The sequence below is a fragment of the Lithobates pipiens genome, unplaced genomic scaffold (genome assembly GCF_037356315.1).
Source record: "Lithobates pipiens isolate NorthernLeopardFrog02 unplaced genomic scaffold, aLitPip1_a1.2 Scaffold_61, whole genome shotgun sequence".
Taxonomy (NCBI): domain Eukaryota; kingdom Metazoa; phylum Chordata; class Amphibia; order Anura; family Ranidae; genus Lithobates; species Lithobates pipiens.
Window position 1 is genome coordinate 2,383,922 of NW_027507883.1, and position 5,862 is coordinate 2,389,783.

At 41.1% G+C, this 5,862-nt stretch overlaps 2 pseudogenes; both read right to left on the reverse strand.

The window, feature by feature from the left end:
* Window positions 1–672: 672 nt before the first annotated feature.
* Window positions 673–791, reverse strand: LOC143958550 (5S ribosomal RNA; annotated as a pseudogene).
* A 692-nt stretch (window positions 792–1,483) lies between these two features.
* LOC143958804 (5S ribosomal RNA) lies at window positions 1,484–1,602 on the reverse strand (annotated as a pseudogene).
* Between the last annotated feature and the right edge of the window lie 4,260 nt (window positions 1,603–5,862).

The following is a 5,862-nucleotide window of genomic DNA, read 5'->3' on the forward strand; positions in this document are numbered from 1 at the left end:
CAACAGCTTAAACCTAAAGCCTATGGCATCGAGAAATCCCAGGCGGTCTCCCATCCAGGTACTAACCATGTCCCAACCCTGCTTAGCCTCTGAGATCAAATGCACGCTCAACCCTCTTGACAAACGGCAAGATGGTCACCTTGGGAAACAAACAAAAAAAACAAGTCAACGCCAACAACATAAAAAGAAGCCTGCGGCATCTGGAAAACCCAGGCGGTCTCCCATCCAGGTACAAACCAGGCCCAACCCTGCTTAGCCTCTGAGACCAAACGAGATTGGGCGCTTTCAGGGTGTTGTGCCCGTAAGCAATTTCTTTGTGCACTCTCAACCCTCTTGACAAATGCCAAGATGGTCACCTTGGGAAACAAGGGAAAAAAACAGGTCAAAGCCAACAACATAAAAAGAATCCTACGGTATCCGGTATTCCCAGGCGATCTCCCAATCAAGACACTAACCAGACCAGATCCTTCTATGTCACCTGGTCTTCCCAGGCAGTCTCCCATCCAGGTACTAACCAGGCCTGATGCTGCTAAGCCTCTGAAATCAGATGAGATCGGGTGCTTTCAGGGTGATGTGGCCGTAAGTGTTCTCTTCAAGACACGTCCAACCCTCTTGACAAACGCCAAGATGGTCGCCTTGAGAAACAAGTTCAAAGCCAACAACAAAAAAAGAAACCTATGGCACCTGGTATTTCCAGGCGGTCTCCCATCCAGGTACTAACCAGGCCCGACACTGTTTAGCCTCTGAGATCAGATGAGATTGGGCACTTTCAGGGTGATGGGGCCGTAGGTGATCTCTTTGGGCACTCTCAACCCTCTTGTTAAACACCAAGATGGTCACCTTGGGAAACAAGCGAAAATAAACAGGTAAACGCCAACAACATAAAAAGAAGCCTACGGCACCTGGTATTCACAGATAGTCTCCCATACAGGTATTAACCAGGCCGTACACTGCTAGGTCTCCGAGATCAATGAGATTGTGCGCTTTCAGGGTGATGTGGCCATAGGTGTTCTATTTAGACACTCTCAACCCTCTTGACAAATACCAAGATGGTTATCTTGGGAAACAAGTGAAAAAAAAAGGTCAACGCCAACAACATAGACCCTGGCGGTCTCCCATCTGACCCAGACCCTGCTTAGCCTCTGAGATTTGGCGCTTTCAGGGTGATGTGACCTCAGACGAACACTTTGGGACATACTCAAAACTCTTGACTGATGCTAAAATGGTCACCTTGGGAAACAAGCGAAAGAAAAACAGGTCAAAGCCAACAATATAAAAAGATTCCTACGGCACCTTTAATTAGGTACTATCCAGGCTGGACCCTGCTTAGCCTCTGAGATCAGATGAGATTGGGCGCTTTCAGGGGGGTGTGGCCGTAGGAGATTTCTTTGGGCTCTCTCAGCCCTCTTGACAAATGCCAAGATGATCACCTTGGGAAACAAGCGGAAAAAAAAACCATGTCAACGCCAACAACATAAAAAGAATCCTACGGCACCTGGTATTCCCAGTTGGTCTCCCATCCAGTTACTAATCAGGCCCGACAATGCTTAGCCTCCGAGATCAGACAAGATCAGGCACTTTCAAGGGGATGGGGCCATAGGCGATCTCTTCGGGCACTCTCAACCATCTTGACAAACGCCAACATGGTCATCTTGGGAAACAAGCGAAAAAAACCAAGTCATTGCCAACATTGGAGGCTAAGCAGGGTTGAGCAATCAGTTTCCTTGCCTGAAATAGGCATCTCAGAACTGCCATCTGGCTACTTCCCGGGTTTCCAACTCCTTCAACTAATCCCAGGAGACAATACTTCGCCTCCATCCTGGTGGAGGTTCCAACCACCCGATTAATGGTTCCTGTCACCTCTGTCCAGTAGCGGATCAACTTCGGGCATCTCCAAAACATGTGCATCATGTCTCCCCCCATGTTCCCGCACCGGGGGCAACTTGCGTCCGGCCGTTCGGCCAAACTGAAAAAGTTTACGAGGAGCATAATAGGTTCTATATAATAAGAACAGATGTGACATCCTCTGTGAGGAGAGCCACAATTCACCACAGGCAGGATTCCTGTGGCCAATTATAGCTCAGGGGGGTTTAGTACACACCCCACACTATATAAGGCCGCCAGCACGGCGGCCTTGTATAGTGTGTTGCGGTGGTCAGGGAAAGAGGACGATAGGCAGGGACAGTGTCTTTACTGCTTGGGAACCTAGCACTGTTACAGTGGGTGTTATGTGCTACCCTTTATTACTGGTGTTCAATTTCTGCAATACATGCATCTGCAGTGCAGAAGTTAGAGTCGGTGTTGTGTGCCTCCTGCACAGTATGCACCTTATTGCTGGTGTTCTGTTTCTGTAATACAGGAACCTAGCACTGTTACAGTGCTAGGGTGTACAGAGAAGCTGGTATATATAGAAGACTACAGCATACAGAAGAAAGGCTAGTGAATACAGAATACAGGTTTCGTGTATGTAGATAGGCTTGAGTATACAGAGATGCTAGAGTAAACAGTGAGGCTGGGGTACACAGAGAGGCTAGTTTAAAGACAAATACAAAGATGTTAGTGTATATAGAGAGGTTAGTGTATAGAGAGAGTCGAGTGTATACAGAAAGGACAGTGCATATAGAGAAGCTAGTGTATACAGAAAGGGTATACATGAAAGCTGACATTCTATACAGAAGACTGGGTAGTGTATACAGAGAGCCTAGTGGGTACAGAAGACAGGCTGGTGTATTCTAGCTAGTTTTTACAGTCTAGTGTATACAGAAGACAGGCTGTGGTATACAGAGAGTTTAGTGTATTCAGAGAGTCTAGTGTATACAGTCGGCGAGTGTATACATAAGACTGGCTAGTTTACACAGTGTTTACAGAGATGCAAGGGTGTACAGAGAAGCTGGTATATATAGAAGACTACAGCATACAGAAGAAAGGCTAGTTAATACACAATACAGATGACTCGTGTATGTAGATAGGCTTGAGTATACAGAGATGCTAGAGTAAACAGTGAGGCTGGGGTACACAGAGAGGCTAATTTAAAGAGAGGCTAGTATATACAAAGATGTTAGTGTATATAGAGAGGTTAATGTATAGAGAGGGTCGAGAGTATACAGAAAGGACAGTGCATATAGAGAAGTTTTTACAGAAGACAGTTTGGGGTATACAGAGATGCTAGTTTATACAGAGGATACAGAAGACAGAAGACGGGCTAGTGTATTCAGAACATAGGCTAGTGTATATCGAAGACAGGCTATTGTATGCAGAAGACCGGCTAGTGTAAACATACTGGTGTATATAGAGAGGCTAGTGAATTTAGAGGGTAGGCTAAGTGATAACAGAAGACAATCTGGGCTATACAGAGACATCTCATCATTTCATTTAGCTCACATCTCTAATGGAGTTTGTCTCATTGCCATGTTATGCCTTTTCATTCTTATGCTAAATATAGATCACTACACGATTTTAATCATCCACATCAAGCAGGCAATAAAACTATCATACATCAAAATAAACCATGTACGCTTTTGCTCTATTTTGCATATTTGTACCGGGACTGTGAGTATGTGACAGTCCTGACACACCATCCTGACTTATTTTTCTTTATTTCTTATTAGAAATGGAGAGTACTATCTCAAAATCCGCTTAAATCTATTCACTTCCATGAGTTCTACCGCTAATTGTACCTTAATGCAAAATGTTCACAGAACCATCCATTTGCTACCAGACATGCTGCACATACTAAGAGTAATGTAACCATCGCTCTCTAACGATGTAAACAGTTTTATTGCTTTTCTGATATTGACCGAGTATCTCTGACATTAACTGAGTATCTCTCTGCACTATGATCTTATTAATAATAATAATAATAATAATAATAGGATTGTGTAATGCAAAGATCAACTAGTCTAATATAAGCTTTCTCATTGGTACCGGCATATCCTTTAAATTTAGACTAACGCAACTATTTCTCGGCCATTTTCAAGCTAAGCTTTCAATCTCTTACCATTGAACAGCGATACTTCCTCCCTACAATATTAAGCCATTTAAATGTCCTATTGGTCGTCTATATTATACAACTCTCTGAAAAGCCTATATGTAGAGAATAAAACTAGTCTTACATCTTAATAAAACAGTTTTATTACTCAACCAGTATCAGCTGTCATGTACTGTATTACTTCTTTTTCTCCACCTTATCTGTCACAGTTAAAACACAGTGACAAAACATTTCTTTTTACCGCAGCAAAATGTGAGAAAAGCAGTGTAAGCCGTCTTTCTGCCATATGCAACCATCTCTCGCTACCTCTATGCAATAGGATTCTCTTTCCAGTGGAAAAGGAAAACAGTCAGTGTAAGCCGTCTTCGTGCGTAACAAAATTAATGGAACGATTTACACGTTAGAATTTGCAAGCTACGTCAATTTACTATTAAATAGAGTACCTTTGCATTTATCCCTTGACTTTGCAGCTATCCCTTGATCCCTTTTGTGTATTCACTTTATCTCGACCTATATATACTGCCTCAATATTTTCCTAATTTGTTTTGCTATACTTATTATTATTATATTATAGAGATTACTAACTCTAAATCATTGTAAACCTAACCATAGTTATAATGTCTACAGCTAATTTTACGTTAAAGCAAAATTCACACAAAACCATCTTTTTAAAACCTTTTACACACTGCACATTAAGATTAATCCAACCATCTCTCGCTACCTCTATGCAATAGGTTTCTCTTTCCAGTGGAAACGGAAAACAGTCAGTGTAAGCCGTCTTCGTGCGCCGCAAAATTAATGGAACGATTTACACGTTGGAATTTGCAAGCTACGTCAATTTACTGTTAAATAGAGTACCTTTGCATTTATCCCTTGACTTTGCTACTATCCCTTGATCTTTTGTGTATTCACTATATCTCGACCTATACATACTGCCTCAAAATTTTCCTAATTTGTTTTGCTATACTTATTATTATTATTTTATAGAGATTACTATCTCTAAATCATTGTAACAAGTTATAATGTCTACAGCTAAATTTACGTTAAATCAAAAGTCACACAAAACCATCTTTTTAAAACCTTTTACACACTGCACATTAAGATTAATCTCTCGCTACCTCTATGCAATAGGATTCTCTTTCTGACTCTATTTTGTTTATTACTTCTTCTCCACATTAACTGTCACACTGATAACCATTTGTAACACATAACACTTGCAACACATTTTTTAACAGCGGCAAAATGTGAGAAAAGCAGTGGGACGGTTTACTTGATTGAGAAGTAGTTGCAGTAGCAAAGCAAAGCAATACAGTTTGATTACATTAATAACACATAATGCATATTTTACATTCATTTTACATTCACATCATGCATACATCCTAATGTAAGCTGTCTATCACTATTAATGTTCATGGTTACTGATACATTATGCCGATGACCAGTGGAAACGGAAAACAGTCAGTGTAAGCCGTCTTCGTGCGTAACATAATTAATGGAACGATTTACACGTTGGAATTTTCAAGCTACGTCAGTTTACTCTTAAATACCCTTTAGCTGCTTAGCTCACACTTTGCTGTATGTAGCCGCGTTTACATGTAAGTAACCAATGGGGATTGACATTTCATGTCCATCTCACATCTCTAATGCAATTTGTCTCTTTGCCATGTCATACTTTGCCAGTTATTATACTTTCTCATCCGATAGAAACCTAGTCGTTGCTGATATTTCATGATTACAGCAATCATCTCATCGAATTGCTATTCCGACATTTTGCCTTGGTATTACTTTGCAACGCTCTATTGAACAATGTAAAGGTAAGCTAGATATTTTGTGTATTTCCACTTAAACTCTACCTGTATATACTGTCTCAATAT